Source organism: Mus musculus, chromosome 8 (genome assembly GCF_000001635.26).
Source record: "Mus musculus strain C57BL/6J chromosome 8, GRCm38.p6 C57BL/6J".
Lineage (NCBI taxonomy): Eukaryota > Metazoa > Chordata > Mammalia > Rodentia > Muridae > Mus > Mus musculus.
In genome coordinates this window covers 115,281,932-115,303,360 of record NC_000074.6, presented here as the reverse complement: position 1 = coordinate 115,303,360, position 21,429 = coordinate 115,281,932, and the positions used below count along the sequence as shown (strand labels likewise).

The window sequence follows — 21,429 nt, the reverse complement described above, 5'->3', positions numbered from 1 at the left end:
GTTGAGAGTGAGGGGGTCACCTTTGGTGTCAGCCAGAGGTCTCTGCCATGAGTTCCGCATTCCCACTCTGGACGCCTGTCACTTGGCCTGATAGAAGGACCCGATAACAGCTCTGATGCCTGGTGGCATCCCCCCATCCCTGCCTGAATGAACACCCTTCATTTAAACCCACAATAATGAGGACCTCAAAGTCACAGAGGCGGGCACAAGGGCAGTCTGTCGGGGGCGAAAATGGCTTCTTGTTATAAAATCCACTCAGTGTGGAAGTAGAGGTCTTGTCCATCTCCCTGGTTTAAATAGTTAGTTGAAAATATTTCACCAGATGAAGGGGGGAAAAGGAGTGGGGGAAAAACCCGAATCAGCTGGGTTTAAGGAAGGAGGTGTCTAGATCCTGGCTTGTCTCCATAGTCATGGTTCCTAATCTCATAAAAGAGACACAAATGTATTGATTTATATTTTTCTATAAAATAAAGAATGGTATTATAGTTTTTGTAGTCTAGTCCCTGGGCCATAAAGTTGCTCATAGAAGAGGAAAAAAAAAGCTTTTATGTGGCAAACTGAATGTGTGAACGCTCTCCTGCCTGCCTATTGTGCGTGTGGCTAAAGTCCATGTTTAGCTGACACTTCCCACTGTTCGTATGTAAGCCATGGCTGCAGACGGCAGGGAAATACAGGCAGGGCTGGAGAAGGCAGAAGGGGCAGCAGCTGCTTCTAAGTGGGCTCCTTCCTGTCGGCTCTATAGACTCTCCACCTCCCATGTCCTCCTTGCCTGCCTTGCCTGTCCCCTCTTTCCCTTCAGTGACACGGTAAACTCATATTAGTTGGTGATTGTGTGCCAGGCATTGTCCAAAGTCAGCCGGTATGCAAATATGTCTTAGGGGGTCAGGTGGATTCTATTAATTAGGTACTTTAATGGCATTCCCCAACTTTTACAAATGAGGAAGCCGGGGTTCAGAACTGCTGAGGTTCCTTCTCAGGACTGGCTGGATACCTACCAACTGTCCCCCCTATGCTCTCACTGACCCCTCTGCCTCCAGTGCATTCAGTGCTCACACTTGCAGTCCCTCTGCCAGCCCCGTCTCTTGGTTTTTCTTCCACACCGGCCTCTGTGCTGCCTTTCCCCCCTCCTCTCTGTCTCCCGCTCTAGCCTTCTCTCTTTCCCAGGCTTCATATCCCTGTGCCTCCCTGGAATATGTACATCAGCTGCAGTGGGATGCATGGTGACCATCGGGCGAGCATCTGGTGTTAACTACTGTCACTAAACATTGGTTGCGGAGAGAAGCCTCATGCTATGTGTTAGAATAAATTCCAAAGACGGGACTATCCTGTGTGTATGGAAAGGTGCTGCTTCTAAGCCACAAATTATAACCCAGGATTCCCACAAGAAAGCTGGTGGTTCTCAACCTGTGGGTAGTGACTCCTTGGGGAGTTGAATTCCAGATATCCTGCATAGCAGATATTTATATTACCATTTGTGACAGTAGAAAAATTATAGTGATTAATTAGCAATGGTTGGGGGTCACCAGAACATGAGAGACTGTATCAAAGGGTCACAGCATTGTGAAGGTTTTACCAATGCCATAAGCATTTATAAAATTTTTAGTGTTATTTTTCAATGTTGTATGAGCATATGGTGTGTTGACTATATACCCGCACCATCCTTCCTACACTGCTCGCCTCCCCACTCCTCCTAGTCCCTTTGTCCCCCAGACAGCTTCACTTCTACGGTCAAATCCCATATATGTACATTATTTTACCCATCTACATAAATCGTAGGAATCCCAAGTAAGAATGAATACTATATTCGTCTTTCTAAAATTGACTTAATTCCCTTAGTACGATTGTCTGCAGTTGTATCCGTTTTGCTAATGTTGATATAATTTCTTGTTTGTGGCCGAAAGAAGGTCCCACTCTGTACACATGCTATGCTTTCTTTACCCATTCTTCTGTTACTTGGATTAGTTCCACATCACCTATTGTGAATAGAGATGCAGTAAACACTGATATGCAAGTGTCTCTGATACCAACTTGTAATCCTTGGTCCATAAACATGTTTGCTAAGGGGCAGTATATATATATATATATATGGCAAGGGCCCCAGACAGAAAAACAGGCAGCAGAAAGTACCACCTCTGCTTCACTTTGCTGTTGTTCTAAGAGGGCAGATCTATAGATCGAGGCAGAATGGCCAGACCCTCCCAGGCTTCTTATAGCTCCCCTAGCATACTCCAGAGAGCAGCAAATTTTCAAGCTGCCCTTGGTCTTAGTCCTTGAGCTTCACAATGGGGATTCCTGATAGATGAGGCTTCAGCTAGGCCTGTAGTGGGCACAGGAAGGAAAATGGAAGTCGTGGTCCTGTGGAGGACCGGTTACTCTTCCCTGAGCTTGACCTTCATTGTGTCCTGCCTATTCCAGGGTCTCAGTGCCAAGGGGATAATGTATCTCAAGGGCCCATGATAATTGAGACCACCCATGTCTCCCCTCGCCTGTTGTCTTCCTATAAATCAGTGCTACTGAGATAGCTAAGGGCTTAATGTACTATTTATGGGGTAATAGTTTGGGTTTTCTTTTCTTTTTTTTAAGACAAGGTTTCATATATTCCATGTAGCTTCAATTTCGAGATGCAGCCAAGCACAACCTTGAACTGCCTTTAGATGCTGTGTGAGAGCATGATAGGAGTGTGTTCGCCACGCCCGGTTTTACCCTGTGCTGGGGATCAAGCATGGGGACTCTCACATGCTAGGCAATCACCTTACCCACTGAGCTCCATTGCCAGTGCTGACTCTAGGAGCTGAAAGAAGCATTCGAACTCAAATCAGACTACAGGGAGAGAAGAGCTGGAGCCTGGGCATGTCGTTCTAATCTGCTTGACACTGATCTCAAACCGGCAAGGCAGGAAACCACCACTCTCTCAAGCAGAAGACTAACACAAGGGCTTCCTGGCCCATGGAAGCAATTGTATCAAGCCAAGCACTTCTGTGCACTGGCAGGCATGTTTAACAAGAGCTCGGAGGACAGACGCGTGGTCAAGTAGACATCAACTTCTTAACCACTGGTGAGTCACAGCAACCCAAGAAAAGACAGGCAGAGGAGATGGGTGTGTTGTTTCTGGTTCCTGCCACTGTGGACTGCCTGTGATGCCTTTCAGAGATCCTTTCAGAGATGAGTCTGTATCTCTAGGCTTCGCTAGAACCTGGATAAAGGGGGTTGGGTCTTAGTATGTGCTTCTGAAAAGGATAATAATGGGACAATCGAGATAAGAGGTCGTAGAAGTGTCTCAGTGAAAAATCTACAAGTGCTATCTATGTCAAGGGGCATTTCCGCTTCCATCCCTTTCTCGCTCTTTCTCTTTCTTTCCTGCTGTCTATATCCTCCCTTTAGCCATTTGCATTCAGTGATTATTTCATGGGCCAAGCTTGTGCCATGGGCTTTCTATTCTAGTTCATCTCTACCTCAGGTGGGAAGTGGGTGCCTAGAGATAAGGAAACCGAGGCCAGCCTAGGCAAAGAAGGCAAAGAAGTTCAAGGCCATTTAGCCAGGTGAAGCAGAGGGAAGATTGGAAGGCAGCCATGCTTATCCACAGAGGCAGCACGGAAGCACATCTAGAACTGCCTTCAGCTAACTCATGGCAAGCCTGTCTAACAAGGCTCACTGTGGTGGTTTGAATAGGTATGGCCCAGATAGACTCATGTGCTTGAATGCTTGGCCCATAGTGAGTGGCACTGTTAGGAGGTGTGGCCTTTTTGGAGGAAGTGTGTCACTGTGGGGACAGAATTTTAGGTCTCCTATGCTCACGCTAGGTCTAATGGGACAGTTGTTTCTACTGCCTGAGGATCCAGATGTAGAACTCTCGGCTCCTTCTTCAGCACCATGTCTGCCTGTGTGACATCACGTTTCCCACCATGATGATAATGGACTAAACCTCAGAACTGTAAGCCAGTCCCATTTAAATATTGCCCCTTATATGAGTTGTTGTGGTCGTGATATGAGGATTATAACTCTAAGACACCCATGACTGGCAATACATCAAAATTCTTAAGGGGATAAATGGTCCCTTTTCACTGCAACGGTGGAACAGCAGAAATATGAAATAGTAACGACATCAATAGTCAGCAGGCTAGATGCTGTGACTGTGAAAGTGTGTGTATGTGTGTGAGTGAGTGTGTGTGTATGTGAGAGTGTGTGTGAGAGAGTGTGTTTGTGTGTGTGAGTGTGTGAGAGAGTATGTTTGTGTGTGTGTGTGTGAGTGTGTGTGTGTGAGTGTGTTTGTGTGTGTGAGTGTGTATGTGTGAGTGTGTATGGTGAGAGTGTGAGTGTGTGTGTATCTGTATGTATGTGTGGCAGGGGGTATACAGGTGTTATGTGCATTATATGTATGTGTGTGTGTGCATATACATGTACATTCTCAGGGCTGGAGAAATGGATGGATGTACAAAGCGCTTGCTACGCATGCATGAGGACAAGAGTGCGAATCTCCAGGATCCACAGGAATGCTGAGCAGGGACAATGGCCAGTTCTCAGGAGATGACACAGGATCCTGAAAGCAAGCTAGCTGGCTAGAGCAGCTGAATCAGTGAACTCTGAGTTCAAGTGAGAGTCCCTACTTCATATCACATGGAGACCAGCCAAGGAAGTTACAGTGTGACCCCTGCCTCAACATGCACACACACAGACACACACACACACACACACACACACACACACACACACACACACACACACAAACATATCTAGATCCATACATATGTGAACAAGCACACACACAGCATACCCATACATGTGCACCACAGACGAGTGCAAAAAAGTAAATTCACATTTGCATTTTATATGTAAGAGTATACAGATAAATTTCTAAGTACACAGAGAAAAAAAGGCACACATACCCTTCTCCTCTGATTTACACCATTATGATTTCCATCCCATATCCAATAAACCAAAGCTCCATTAAATGCTGTGCTAGGGACCAAGAAGAAGAAGGTGCTGAGTTGAATGTGAATACAGATCATGTCGGCTCAAAGCTACTGCTTTGGAAACATAAAATACAGAAAATGTATCTGCCACCCCTCAACTTCACTTCTGACGTGAGGTGTCCTTCCCCAGACACCCTTTCGCTTTTGCTGCAGTCTTACAAAGAGCTGCTATAGGTGTTAGCGTGCAAAGCCTACCTTATGGATGGTGAAAGCTAGGGCCCAGAGCAACAGAGACTTGTCTCTATGTTTATAACAAGCATCAGGTTGAACTCACATTCAGACTCATTACCTTCTACCTCCCTCAGTTCAGAACGTCTTGCCTCCACAAGGTGGGCTCTGTGAAGGAGGGGCGTTCATCGCTCAAAACTCTCCTTCACGGGGACGAGGTGATGCCTCAGGTGGGAAAGTATTTGCCATAGAGACTTGAGGACCTGAGTTCAGATCCCCGGCACCCAAGAGCTGCAGCACATGACCGTAATCTTAGCACTGGGAAGGCAGGAGGTTCCATGGGCCTCTAGCAAATGCTAAGCCCCAGGTTCAGAGAGGGACTTTGTCTTGAAAGAAAGAAAGAAAGAAAGAGAGAGAGAGAGAGAGAGAGAGAGAGAGAGAGAGAGAGAGAGAGAGAGAGAGAGAGAGACTGGAAGGAAGGAAGGAAGGAAAGAAGGAAGGAAGGAAGGAAGGAAGGAAGGAAGGAAGGAAGGAAGGGCTGGCTGGCAAGGGGGCTTAGCAGGCAAGCACCTGTACTGCAAACCTGACGATGTGAGTTAGATCTCTGAACATACTGAGATGGGACTCCCAAGGGTTGTCCTCTGAGTATCACATGTGTGTCATGGTACATGCATGTATGTGGGGTGGAAGGGCACATGTACACACAAAATAGCAAACATAGTAAGGTGAAAAGTAATTGAGGGAGACACTTGATATAGAACCCAGCCCCTCCCCACACATGTACACACACATACACACACACACACACACACACACACATGTATCTAGGTATGTATGAATATACATATATACAGAAACATGGACACACATTCACAAAACAAAGGTGTACACACATACATACATGCACACACACAAAGCTTCTTTCTGCTACAGTTCTCAGAACCGACAGCTTCCTTCTCAAAAAAAAACAGATTCGTGTCTGTGGGATATTCACAGCCTCACAAGGCACCCACTGCGCGTCGCCTTCCAAGGTAGCTGGGACATCACGCCTGATGCCAGTGTTTCTGTGTAAACACTGACAGTCAGGAAGCGTGAGCAGCAGCCACCCCACACAAGTCCTTACAGTTGGGAATAATCCTGGGTCAAGGTCAAATCTCAAAAATACTAGAAACCTACACCCTCCTCGTGGGGTAGGGAGAAGGCTGAGAGCCACAGCCCTCTGCCAGAGGACACCCCCCACACATGCACACTGCCTTCAAAACCCCCGAGCATGGCAAAATACCCCAAGATGTCAAGCACAAGCTAGCCGGCTGGCGGAGGGAAATAAATCCTGGCTCAACGAGGATTAAAAAGTCACCTAGCATGAGGGGAATTCGCACTCCACAAATTTTTCTCGACTGAGTAAATTTAAAGATATAAAACTAGATTGAGCATGCGTTTAACACTGGCTGCTATCTTTTGCTCTGGTTTGCTCAGTGGCTTGTTAAATATGAAAAGATTCGCCCTCAAAGGAGACTCAGGAGAGGCAATCACTGGGGGGGGGGGGGGGGGGGATCAGCTACCCTTCTGCCCTTCTCTAAAACTCAGGTGAGGATGGCAGCCTATTTTTATATCAATATCCAAGCCTTGTCCTATGGACAAGTCTCAGATACCATCCTGGTATTGTGATGGTCTCTTAATAGAAGGTGTGGTATAAAAAACTCATTGGAGATGCCAGGAGCTTCCCTCTGACCCTGGCTGCCTGCGAGGCAAATTGCATTAGAAAATGACATGCCATTCATCTCTCGAGTACTTGCAGGGACATTTAGCTAATTAAATGATTAATAAATTTAACACTGCTTTGTAATTTCATTTAGCTGTGTTGGAAATCACACGGTGAGCTGCGTAGGCAGCGAATGAGATTAGGTGGGAGGGAGGGTTTCGGAGGCTGCCCTGGTAATTGAGATTAGCCTATTACTACAGTGACCTTTTTAACTTTTATATTCTCTTGTTAAAGCGAAATAAAATTTTATTCACTTTTAAGGAATATTTACTTAGAGAAATTTACATGAAATTAAAGAAACACTGAGCCCGGAAGCCTACTGGGGCAGAGTCCACGCAGTATTTCTTTAGTAATTCTCAGAGTCTCTTTAGGAAATTATTCTTGAGTTAGCTAGAGACAGAGTAATGAACAGTGTATTTTCAGACATTCGTTCATTCATTCATTTGCTCATTCATGAACGTGCTGAGTTCCCACGCCCCGTGACCCGGGTCTGATTTTAGACCTATGACCATGATCCAGATCCCTGTTTTCCTAGACACAGATTATTATAGAAAAATACACATGAGAAGCAAATGAACACGCAACAAGATAACACAGAGAAATGAACACACACAGCACAGAAAGCCAGAATAGCTGACTTGCTTTAGACTGGAGAATGTAAGGAAAACCTTTATTTCATATATGTATATGTTTGAGCACATGTGTTTGGGTGCCCATGGGCATGGGAGCTCAAAAGCCAACCCATCTATGATTCCTCTGGTGCCATGAACCTTGTTTTTAAGACAGGATCTCTCAGTGGACCTGCAGCCGACTAATTCAGCTAAGCCAACAAGCCCCAGAGAGCCTCCTGTCTCTACCTCCCCAGAGCTGGGATTATAAACACCTGTCACCATGCAATATCCAAGAGGAACAGAACAAAGAAACGGAGAGGCTGATGACCAAGGTCCCCAGAAAAGGATGAACGAGTGTGACAAGAACCAGCAAGGACTAGGAGATGGCTTGACCGGGTAGGTCAAGGAAGTTGGCAGTGGTGGAATAATTACAGGAGGGGTCACCCTAAGCGAGGTCCTGTTGGCCAGGGTGAAGCCAGAGTCTCTAAAGGTGCAGTGGGAGTCATGGTAGCAGCACCATATGTCAGGCGACTCCATCTAAGCCCCAAGGATCTACCTGTCTCTACCTCCTTGGCAGTGGGGTTGCATCCGCCACCACATCCATCTTTTTACATCGAATCTGGGGCTTGAACTTGCTCCTCTGGCAAGCATTTTACCAACTCAGCCATCTCCCCAGCCCTGCTGGGAGTATTCATACTCCTGAATCCTTAGTGATACTCTGTCGGGCCTGCTCTTTGCCACAGAAACCACAGTTTCACCTTCTCCCACTTGCTTTCTCTCAGCATGGGCTTCTGTGTGTCCTCCCAACTCTTGGCATGTCTCCTCTTGAGATGAGCAGGTCATGTGCTCCTAAGCCTCTAGATACCCAGTGTCATTGTTTACAAGACCTGAGCATTTATGAAGGTTCTACTATTTGCTGTGTGCTTCCCAGACATGACGGTCTTTGACGAACTTTAGTCCCCCCCCCCCATACAAGCAAAGAGGGTAGTAGCTTATTACTACTGTTGTTTTGCTATGCTTCCAGCTTGACAAACCCAAGATCAAATTGATGTGATCCTGATTCTGAGGTGGGAGATAAACCTGGACTAGAGACGATATAGCTCACGAGGCTTTCTTTCCGACCGAAAAGGTGATTGACAGGAGCGATCATGACGAGTAGAGAGGCATCATGACGAGTGTTTTTCATATAATTTATGTATTTTTATTTCATGTGCGCTGGTGTCTTGCCTACATATATGTCTATATGAGGGTATTAGTTACAGACAGTTTTGAGCTGCCACGTGGGTGCTGAGAATTGAACCCCAGTCCTCTGGAAGCACATCCAGTTCTCTTAATCACTGAACCATCCCTCTAGACCCAAGACGAGTATTTTAAACAACTCTCTCCACACCATTGTAGACATGCAGCAGGACATTGGTGGGGGGATGTTGCCTGTTTTCCAGATGGCCACATCTGGCCCACACAGGTGCCATTGGGTTTTAGCCTTTCCCAATTCTTAGCCCGCACCCTTGTTAAGAAGTGTATTCTTTGTTAATAAACTATCTGTTCCCTCTGCAACTCATATGCTTATTACCCAGGTCCTTAGTCTAGAACATAACCTGGAAATTCAAGCAGGTGTCCTCAAGACCTCCGAGTCCATACACACTATATTACAGTCAACGTGTTCCAAAGGCCATGTCTTGACAGGCTCTTGAGTAAGACTTTAATTTTTTATTTTCACTTCGTTATTCATTTTTCACGTTTGGTTTATCTTGCTAAACTAGCTTGGGATTCTATTGATCTATTTATTTCCACGCACACACGCACGCACGCACGCACACGCACACGCACGCACGCACGCGCACGCACTTGCCTTCTTCCTTCTTTGTCTTCTAGTTTGTCCAGTCTTGTTTTATTTAGAGTCCCTGTGTTCCTTAGGCTTGCTTTACCTTAATACAAATCCTGCTGTGGTTCGGTTCCACTTCACACAGCCTAGAATCAACCTAGGAAGAGAGTCTGGATGGGCTGTCTACCTGAGAGAGGGCTTGTCTTAAGTAATTCATGCGGGAAGTCCACTGTGGGGAGCACCATGGACTAATGAGCTTGGAATGAAAAGGTTTCTCCCCACCCCACCCCCACTTTCCCCAGTCTTATCCATATTTTGCACCGGTTTTACTTGCTTCTGCCCAATCTACCAATGTCATAAAACAGATGTGGGGGCTGCCTTCTACCAAGCCCGATTCCCATGAACTGCTTAAGAGTAGAGAAATCAAGCCAAGGACAAGCAAGCAAGAGAGTGAGCACGCATTCATCTGTCTTGGCTGCAGATGCAATGCAACTTCTCTGACTCCTGACACTGGGCATTTCCTACACACATGAACCGTGGTGACCTGGAATTGTGAGCTAAAACTGATCCCTTCTTCCCTCAATTTCTTGCTGTCAAGATATGTTGTCACGGTAACAGAAATGAGAACAGAATGAATACTATCAACATGTCTGTGAGACTGTCTGCTGCCCTGTGTCATTCTTCCAGGTTGGGGTCCAGTCCCTCAGGGTACAGCCATGTCACCTAATGACTTCGGTTTTCTGATGATAATGTGCCTTCTGCAAGTTATCTTATTGTTTTCCCCTTCTTCCGACAGAGAGAGAGACACAGAGAGACAGAGAAAGAAAGGAGGAGTTTAAATAACAGAGGCAGAGACAGAGAGGAGGAGTTTAAATAACTAGCCTTTCTTCCACTAAGTATTTAAACTGCAGAAGCCCCTATGCTAGGTAATACGTATACAGCCCATAGATATTCTTCAAATTGCATACGATGCTCCCACACCCCTGAAATCTGAATCCTGTGATACCTGCCATAACTGCCCAAATTCATGAACAATTATCTTCGTAAGCAGGGTTTCCAGAAAATATCATCCGTGGATTCACACTTCTTTTCATATCTTGTTAATTGTTGGGTTGCTAACTCTGACTATGAAAATCTTCTGATGCTTAAGAATTTGTCCTGTTTCCTTCCAACACCTTCCACTAGATGTGTAAAATCTAAACCCACTTGTGTAATTAAAACATTTCCTGCTCTTGGAAAAAAAAATTTAAGACTTAGAGACAATCACATTAGTACCTGTTAGGAGTAATAGATAAAGTTTAGCTACAGAAAAAAATATGCAAATTCCAGTTGCTAAAGAAATAGCAACCTGAGTTCCTAGAAATTATAAACTTCGTTTACTTATGTACTTTAGTATGGAGATGATCATGGCAGTCACCTGTATTTGGGAGTTTTAAGAATGCCCATCATCTTTAATAGACATCCAGCCATGATCACAGACTTTTACCTAGACTACTTTCAAAGCAAGAATTCTTCTCCTTTACCTATTTTTTCTATCTGATTTTTGTATGTGCCCATGGTTAACCTGATAATGTACCAGGTGCCAATGCTATATGATAAGAAAAAAAAGGTTTCTTTAAAATATATTTCTAGATATAATATTGTCCGTTATAATTCTCTTTTTTCAAATAATTCACATTTGTATCTCTCAGGAACTAGTCAGGAATATAGAAATGAGGTCACCTCCCAACCAAGCTGTATCTAGATCCATACCCATAGAGGCTCCTTCAAGTGGTTTGTAGGTATAGTATCTTAGTAGGTACAGATCTAGGTCAGTCTCTATACCATGTTGGTAAGAGGACATCAATTCCATCCCCAGAAAACATCTAAAACACTAGATACAGTAGCATACTCTTGTAATTACAACACTGGTGAGTTTGAGACTGGAGGCTCCCTGGGGCTTACTGGTCAACCAGTCAAGCTCAACCAATAAGTGACAGATCCTGTCTCAAAACTACAAAGTAGATGACTCCTGAGACATGGCAGGAAATACTCTGGCCTACACACACACACACACACACACACACATCCCTGCACCTGAATGCATATATAGACAAGCACATGCACACATACTGTGTGTAAAAAGATGAAGGCCTCCTGTGACCCTTAGGTGATGATTAATATGATAGCATTGAGACTTGGATAACCAGGTGTGGTGGTTTGAATATGCTTGGCCCATGAGAAGTGACACTATTAAGAGGTGTGGCATTGTTGGAATAGGCGTGGCCTTGTTGGAGGAAGTGCATCACATTTTAGGTGGGTGTTGAGGTCTCTTGTGCTCAAGCTCCACCAAGTGTGGAGGAGTCTCCTTCTGGCTGCTCTCAGATCAAGATGTAGAACTCTTAGCTCCTTCACCTGCATTATGTCCATCTGCCTGGATGCTGCCATGCTTCCCACCATGATGATAATGTACTGAACCTCTGAACCTGTAAACCAGCCCCAATTAAATGCTTTCCTTTATAAGAGTTGCCTTTGTCATTTTGTCTCTTCACAGAAATGAAACCCAAAACTAAAACACTGGGACTAGATCTTAGTATTGTTAATTCAAATGTACAGAAATGCATTGTGGTCGACTACTCCCTGACTATCTACATAATGGTCCAAGACCTTCTGAGTGGAGGATCCTCTAATGCCAATGATATCTTGAGGACATTCCTGAATGCCCCTGAGTAAAAATTCCATTCAAAGGAGGGTTCTCAGCTTTCTTCTCATCAATAAGGCTTCATGGAATGGCTGATGTATCTCTAGACACTTCAGAAAGTTTGGTCAGGGCTTAGGAAGCCCCGTATAGAAAGCCAGATGGGGCTAAGTTCACATCTTAGGACTGGCAGGTCTCAGATGGCCTTTTGATACTTCTGTGCCTCTTTGCTTCCTCTCACAGTGAGTACTGTAGGTCCACCTGCCAGGACTTTGAGAAGAGTAAATGGAAGACAGCCAGAGTTCATGCCCTGTAAAATTTAGGTGTTCTCTGGTGGGCTTCATACAAGTTACATATTTATTCATTGTGTTCCTTTCTGGGACACAGACAGATAGCCCACATATCTCCTATTCAGTGTGTCTTACTCTAACAAGCTCCAGGGGACAGTTCAGGCCATAGTAGTCCTCTCCCTCTCTCTCCCCCTCCCCCTCTTCCTCCCCCTCTCCCTCTCCTTTTCCCTTTTCCTCCCCTTCTCCCTCCCCTACCCCTCCCTCTCCCTCTTCCCCTCCCTCCCTCCCATCTCTCTCCTGTGTTCTAAGCCCAGAACCCACTTCTCTCCTAGATCTTTCTTATAGGGCTCAGAGTCCTATCTCTCTTGGAGTGGACACTCTCAGACTGTTAAGTCTCCACTGAGTGCTGACTCCCCTGATATTTATGGCACTATATGTAAGCTGATCTCTGTATTGGTTTCCTGCACTCCACATATCGTGAGCTGGCTGTCCACAGCTCTCTTTCATCACAGACCGGTGGTTGTTTTATAAAAGCTCGACTCTCTGCCTCTTGGCTCCACCTCAGAGCCTTCTCTTACTCTTGATTCAGTAGCGGGAGGATGCTTAGCCTACACTTGCTTTCGTCCCAGCTGGTCTGTGCCCTGCTTCATCCCATCCATCACCCTTTCTGTCAGCAAAGGTCAGCGAATCCTGCTCCTTCTCGAGGCCTCCGGCTTTACACACTGTGGGGATAAAACAGAACTTCCAAGGTGGTGCTGAGAAAAATGAAATTGTGAACTATCTTTTACTCCATAGGAAGAAATGGCAGGTAAAGTCAATAATGATGTTGGAGGAGACCAAAGAAGAGGTAATATAACATATGACCTCCAGTTATGATTAATATAGTAACAACAAAAACTATTTTCAGCCTCATAACAAGGGTTCTTTGACAGCTTTATAAGACTCAGAACCTAGACACCCACAGCTCCGTGGATAAGAAAGTTCATCACTAAAATGACAAGAAGGGACAAAGGTGCCCTGCCAATCACAGAGAAGAGAGCAATGATCACATTAGAGTTAACCCTTCAGTATCAATGAGGTAACCTTCCAGTTATAAGAACTGTAGGATCAAAACTCCTCTTAGGTGGCTCTGGCTGTCAGAGACTCTATCAGGGTACTGCAAAACCAATAGACCCTCACCACTGAGTATAATGCCCATTTCTTTCCTGCCTGGTAAGCCAGTTTTTGGCTACCAGGTTCTGTGTTAGTTCAAAGAGAAAGGACTTTAGCTCCTGAGCAGAGTCAGAACAGTCAGGCCTTGTGCTTTGAAATCTCAATACAATGGCAGTGTTCACTTCAAGCAAGCCTGGTGACACGACGAACATCAACCAAGTGGTGTCAAGTTCAGCCGCTGACCACAGAAGGGTGATGTTGACCTGTTGTCTGCATACATAATCCTCCCTTCTCCCAGTGCAATGGAGGGTCTCACTGTGACCAAAGAGAGGGTGGGTTTACTCACCATGTCAGGGACACATCAACATGGTGTCAGTCACCATAGAGAAAGCAGCATGTCCTATATAAGTTTTCTCAACTGGAAGTAAAGAAAGGTTTGGTAGATGGCTAAGCATCTCTTTGGCAGTTGCAGAGATTACTCATAAGGGAAGTCTGGGATGGGAACTTTCAGCTACAGAGTGACCAGAGCTAACCTTGGTGAAGATGTGGGTCACATTTATGAATGTTCTTGGTCAAAGTAAAAAGAGCGGCCTGAGCTGGGGACATAGCTCAGCCAGTAGAGTCCTCCCTACACAAGCACAAGTCGCTGAGTTCAATTCTTAGCATACAAACAAGCAAAACCTGGGCAGGGTGGTTTGTACACAGAACCCCTGCATTAGTGAGACAGAAACACATAGATTCCTAGACTCATTGACCTAACCAACAGGCCCCAGGCCAATCAATGAGAGACTCTGTCTTGAAAACAAAAGAAACAGAAAGCTGAAAAACCAAACCAAACCAAACAAGCAAACTAACTAACTAACCAAAAAACTCAAGCTGAAAAACCAAGTTACCCAAGGGGCAATACCTGAAGTTGTCGTCTGGACTCCATATGAGCACACATATGTGTAATATGCTCACATGCTTGGTCAGAGGAGTCCTCAATTAAGGGTGTACATCCTTGTTAGTTCTCAAAACAAATTTAAATCCCATGTTTAACCCCAGATAATACTGTTTCTTGCCATTGCCATGCACATTCCCCCTTTCCAATAGTGTGGAAAGGTGGGTGCATAGATGGGTCTAAAGCCTCATATCAGAGTCCCTGTGTAACCCACAACACCCATGCTGCAAGATGACTGACTGAGTGCAGACAGAATGTCCATGTCAACAGAACTGAGGGACCACGCTAAGCAAAGCGAGCACTGGCCTCAGAGCCGGTCTTCCACTCTATCCCATTGGCCATGGGCCTAAATGCAACAATCTGCGGCTGAATGCCAGTGGAGAGAGAAGAAGAACCCAAAGTGTAGGCAGGCAGATGAGTTATGAGGCATGAGTGAAGGCTCATTGTATTTTATGTAGCTCAAGCTGAGTTGCATGGTGGCTCATGAGGATTCAGTTGAGACCTGGGCATGGGAAAGGAGGGATGCTCTCCTCTGGCATCCTTTGAACCACAGAACTAGAAGTCTCACGTGGAATATTTACAAAGTAATATCTTCTCCTTGGGGATTCTCATGAGATGACAGATTGTGAAATAAACACTGGTGAGCTATCCAAAACACAGAAGCAAAGGGGGTCCAACAATATAGAAGTACACATACACCATGCTGTTCATGCAAATACTTATACACAGATGTTTAAAACACCTTTCTTCTCAACAGCTATCCTGAAATTTCTTTTAAGGAGGGTGGATTTAAACAAGCTATGGGCCCACATCAAACAGACCAGGGAATACTGCTGAGTAAGAAAAGCGTCATCGTCACATGCAGAGATTTGGATGAATTTCCAGAGAGTCCACTGGATAGAATAAATGTGGTTACAATAGAGAGGCCTGAGCTGGGGAGATAGCTCGGTCAGTAGAGCGCTCCCTACATAAGCACTCTCAAATGAAAGAATAAAAGCCAGTTTCAAACATAAGCTATTCTCTGATTCTTTCTGTATCACATTTACAAGATGATTACATTTGAGACATGGGAAATCGTTTAGGAGTTGGCAAGGGTTAGGGGTAAACAGAGACATAAGAAGGAGGCAGATGGTTGAAAAGCAATCCAAGATGCGGCAGTATGGATGTAAACATGGCCCCCACAGACTCACATGTTTGGGTACTTGGTTCCCTGTTATTAGACGCGTTCTCACGACCGGCCAGGAAAGACGCAACAGACCAGAATCTTCTGCGGCAAAGCTTTATTGCTTACATCTTCAGGAGCCAGAGTGCAAGAAGCAAGAGAGAGAGAAAACGAAACCCCGTCCCTATTTTAGGAGAGTTATCCCTCGCCTAGGACGTGTCACTCCCTGATTGGCTGCAGCCCATCGGCCGAGTTGACGTCACGGGGAAGGCAGAGCACATGGAGTGAAGAACCACCCTCGGCACATGCGCAGATTATTTGTTTACCACTTAGAACACAGCTGTCAGCGCCATCTTGTAACGGCGAATGTGGGCGCGGCTCCCAACATCTCCCCCTTTCCTTTTAATAAGAGCAAATAGGCCACCCATATTAATGAGAGTGGAGATAGAGGTCAAATCCCCAGTGTGTAGGTAAAGGAGCCATGTACAGGATTAGCTCTTAGGCTCACAGGCTCTTACCCAGAGCAACCCTGACCTGCTCCCGTGTCGTTTTGCCTGGGGGAAGGGAACTAGGACACTGAACCTTCATGAAAGATGACATGTCTCCCTAGAATAGGCTCATATATGCCGCAGAGCCTTTCCATTGCAGTGCTTAGCCGTGCAACTCTCTCGGGCTGCTGAAGCACACTCACTCTATCCCGTGCAATGAGTCTAGCCTCGTGAGATGTAAGAGCTGAGTGGCCAGCGACCTATTGCCTAAGCATAGATAACCATATATCAGGGGGAGCTCCATGTTCTAGTCCTGCAAGCGCCTGGGCAATAACCACCTTGTCTCTCCTAGTTTGGGCCTTAAGCTTACAGACCAATCAAAGAAGCAACACTAATCCACAGCAAAGTGTATCTCCAAATAATATTAATCCCACCCATTTTTTAAAGAAAGAAAATGCTGAGGAGATCCAATTGGGTAATCCTTTGGTCAGCGACAGGTCCAAGCGCGTGGAGTTGACCTGAAGTCTCAATTCCCGAAGGATCTGTTCAAATTCAGCCATCCAATTCTGTAACATATACTGAAAAAGACTTTTTGACAATTTAGCTGCCCTAGTAAATTTCTCATACTGAATGGAAGTAACACACAATCTCGGAAACTTTTGTTTACATCCCAGCTGAGCTATTTGCCATAACAAAACTAATTGTATTTGCTGAAAAATATTGGCAACTCTACTGGAAGGCTTAATCACTCCAGCCACTTCTAAAAGATTTACTGCATTAACCACATAACAGGAATCTGACACAATATTAAGGGGTTCTAAAAAGGTTTTTAAAACTTCTAAAACCACTAAACATTCTACCACTTGAGGTGAATTTTCATTATATTGTTTGGATACCACTTTACCATTAGCCACATAGGCACCTATGCCAGTTTTTGATCCATCAGTATATACCACAATCCCATTTTTAAGTGGGTTTCTTACTGTTATTTGTGGAAAAACAACAGATTGATTTTGGGCAAACTGTAAGATTGGATGCTTTGGATAATGGTTATCTATTTTTCCTGAAAAGGAGGTAACTAAAACTGCCCAATCATTAGATGTGGCTGCCAAGGTTTGAACCTGTGCAGCGGTATAAGGTACAATTAAAAGATATGGACTTTGCCCAAAGTGGGTGATTGCTGCTTTTAGGCCTTTAAGGGCAAGCTGTGCAATTGCATCAGGATACCAATCTATTATTTTAGCTGGGGATACATTTGGATGGATCCATAACAATGGCCCATTCTGCCACAAAACTGCAGTTGGCAATTGTGCTGTCTTAAAGACACACAAACTGAAAGGCTGCGAATCCTCAATACGTTGTAATTGTGCATTCTGTAAGGCTTTTTCCACTTTTTGTAAGGCCTGGTTAGCAGCTAGAGTAAGAGTCCTAGGGGAGGAGATATGAGGATCTCCTTCTAAAATACTAAACAAAGGCCTTAACTCAGTGGAAGGAATCTTTAAAAAAGGTCTGAGCCAATTAATATCTCCCAACAGCTTTTGAAAATCATTTAAGGTATGGAGGTGATCTCTTCTTATCTCTACCTTTTGGGGCACAATCTTATCTGGGGACACCACAGAGCCCAAGAATTGTCCTGTATCAGAAATTTGGACCTTTTCTGTGGCTATCTGTAAACCCCACTGACTTAAAGTTTTAAGTAGAAAAGGATATGCCTTTTGTAGCATGGTAAGGTCTTTATGGCACAGGAGGATGTCATCCATGTAAAGGAGCAAAATTAAAGAGGGGAATTGTTCCCTCACTGGCAAAAGAGCTTCTTGTACATAAAGTTGACACATAGTAGGACTATTGGACATTCCCTGTGGTAAGACCTTCCATTGATACCTCTTATCAGGTTCCATGTGATTAATAGAGGGGATGGTAAAGGCAAATCTGGGCCTATCTCTTGGACACAAAGGTATAGAAAAGAAACAATCTTTAATATCTATAATAATTAAATTCCAGCCACGTGGTAAGGCGGAAAGTACAGGGAGACCCCTCTGTACTGGGCCAAATAAGTTCATTTGCTCATTAATGGCTCTGAGGTCATGGAGCAGTCTCCACTTTCCTGACTTTTTCTTAATTACAAAAATTGGAGTATTCCAAGGTGAGGTAGATGGCTCAATATGGCCTAGTTTTAATTGTTCCTCTACCAGTTGAATCACAGCTTCTAGTTTTTCAGAGGATAGGTGCCATTGAGGAACCCACACTGGGTCCCCTGTTTTCCATGGTATGGGTCGTGCTGCCCCAATGGCCACTAAGGAAAACCCAGACCCTGTCTGTCTTGGTTTCCATTAGGTGAGATGGGCTCTATCCTTCCCTGTTCTTGATGTCCTAACCCTTTTCCTTCTTTATAACCCATCTTTGCCATGATATTTTTTGCTTTAGTTGAATACCCTCCCGATGGGGCGTTTTCATTGGACAAAATAAGGCCCAAATGCTGCATAATATCCCTTCCCCAGAGGTTAACCGGGAGTGGGAGCACATAAGGTATGAATTTCCCTTGCTGTCCTTCAGAGGATTCCCACGTCAAGGCAATGGAGCTTATAGTGGGACATGATTGATATCCTAGGCCCTGTAATGAATGAGATGACTCTGTGGTGGGCCATGCTTTGGGCCACCAATGTGTAGAGATTATACTTTTATCTGCTCCGGTATCAAGGATGCCTTCAAACTCTTTTCCATTAATCTTAAGGCGGAGCTTAGGTCTATCATTTAAAGATACAACCAAATAGGCAGAATCATTTCCTGAGGAGCCCATTTTCTTTATCTCAGGTCCTGCAGATTTTTCCCTGGTATTATCAGGGAGGAGCAGCAGCTGAGCTATCCTATCTCCTTTACTAATAGAAAAAACGCCTTTAGGGCTTGAGCACAGGACCTGTATTTCAGGGGAATGTTGACAATCCATAACTCCAGGGTGGACTACTAAGCCCTGCAAGGTGAGTGAACCCCGGCCGAGAATAAGGCCCATGGTTCCCGGGGGCAAGGATGGTATAGGCTCCACTGGCACCGGCTGAATACTCATTTGAGGCATTAATAGGAAGTCGGAGGCGGCACGCAGGTCCACCCTTGTGGGTCTTCCTGGGTCGCCTCTCTGACTGCTTCCTGGGTCCTGACAAACCGGTTCCCATATCTTTGAGGGCCCTGGGACCGAGGGCCCGATGACCCGTTTTTTGGCACATCAGTTGATTGACTATCAGGTGGGGGAAGAATTCTGCCCTTTATATCCCTCACAGAGCGACACTGGTCAGCTCTATGATAACCTTTGCCACACTTAGAGCAAAGAGTGAGAGTCCCTCCCTGTTTATCTGGAGCTCTGCAATCTTTCTTAAAATGCCCAGGCTTTCCGCAGTTAAAACATGTCCTCTGATTATTTCTGCCCATGGAGCGGTTCTGAGATTGAAGGATGGCGGCCGCTAAGCCTGCATTGGTGAGAGGTCCCCCAAGCTCTTGACAGACCCTGAGCCAGTCTTGTAAGCCTTTGTTCTTTCTTGGGGCTATGGCCGCTCGGCACTCCTTTGTGGCTTGCTCATAGATTAGCTGTTCTATCAGAGGCGCAGCTTGCTCTGACTCTCCAAAAATACGCTCTGCTGCCTCTGTCATTCTGGCCACAAAATCTGAGAAGGATTCCTGAGGTCCCTGGACAACTTTTGTTAATTGACCAGTGGTTTCACCTGCTCGGGAGAGCGCCTTCCAGGCCCTAATAGCCGTGGAAGAAATCTGGGCATAAGCTCCCCAATGGTAGTTTGTTTGATCAGCAGAATAAGCTCCCTGACCCGTTAACAAGTCAAAAGTCCAATCTCTCTGCTCTGGAGTCAAAGCAGCTGCGTTTGCTCGGGCCTGCGCTTGTGCAGCTTCGTGCCAAAGCGCTCTCCACTCCATATATTTGCCCATACTAGGGAGAGCGGCTTTTACAACCGTTTGCCAGTCAGCAGGAGTTAGTGCCATGCCGGCGAGCCTGTCTAACTGCACCAAGGTAAAATTAGCATTGGTTCCGTATTTACGGACCGACTCGGCGAGTTCTTTAATTTGTAAGTATTCTACCGGAGCGTGGACACGCCCACCCTCGGCTCCTTCAAAGACTGGAAATGCCTGTTGTATTTTCCTTTGTTCCTCTCTGGGAATGAATGAGTCTGCGCACTGCCTCTCTGCGCACTGCCTCTCTGCGCATCTCTCTGCGCATTGCCTCTCTGCGCATTGCTGACGCACTACGCAGGGCGGGGGCTCCGCATAGGGCGGACCTTGAAGCCGACTGCCCTGAGGCCAATCAGCAAACTGGCCTTCGCCAGCCGCTTTTGGCTTCCTTAACTGATTAGCTAGCACTTTACCTGGCTGGTACCCTTTTTTCTCATAATGAGCTGCTTCTTCCTCCCAGTCTGTTTCTTCAGAGGAGAATTCTTCATCTGCTTCAGAGCTACTAAGAGCTGGCTCCCCGAGCCCATCCAGCGATGAGCACAGGCTCCTTTTCCTAGAGACCTCCGCTAATTGATCTTTCTTCTTTTCCCTTTTTCCTCTTTTTCTTCTAATCTCTCTCCAGGTATTCCTACCTAACCTTAACTTTTCCTCAGGTTCAAGACCCGTGGAAAGGCCTGTACGCTTATTTTGTGTACCATATTTTCTCTTTGCTCCTACTCTCTCTCCCCGCTTTACTTCTGATAGCTTGTCCTGAATTTCCTCTAGAATTTTCAGCCCTATCTTAATCACTTGATAACATGTGAAAAGGAACAAAAGGGCTCCTAACACCAGAAAAAATTCAAGGCCAAACATATTCCACTTTACTTCTGATAGACTGTCTTGAATTTCCTTAGAAAGTTCAAGATCAGACTTACCTCGTAAAGCTGTACTCACTGGTACTCTCGTTCCCCAGCTGAAAAGTTCTGAATTCATACAGTTGAATCCTTCTTAACAGTCTGCTTTACGGGAACCTTTATTACCGCGACCCGCAGTTCTGGTTCTGGAATGAGGGATCTTCCTTGCGCCAGTCCCGAGTTTTTTCTCGTCCCGGAATTCGGCACCAATTGTTATTAGACGCGTTCTCACGACCGGCCAGGAAAGACGCAACAGACCAGAATCTTCTGCGGCAAAGCTTTATTGCTTACATCTTCAGGAGCCAGAGTGCAAGAAGCAAGAGAGAGAGAAAACGAAACCCCGTCCCTATTTTAGGAGAGTTATCCCTCGCCTAGGACGTGTCACTCCCTGATTGGCTGCAGCCCATCGGCCGAGTTGACGTCACGGGGAAGGCAGAGCACATGGAGTGAAGAACCACCCTCGGCACATGCGCAGATTATTTGTTTACCACTTAGAACACAGCTGTCAGCGCCATCTTGTAACGGCGAATGTGGGCGCGG

General features: G+C 45.5%; 1 protein-coding gene across 1 annotated transcript in view; it reads right to left on the bottom strand.

Moving 5' to 3' along the window:
- Wwox (WW domain-containing oxidoreductase) overlaps positions 1-21,429 on the bottom strand; it is a 913,078-nt gene that overhangs the window by 49,352 nt on the left and 842,297 nt on the right. The window lies entirely within an intron of this gene.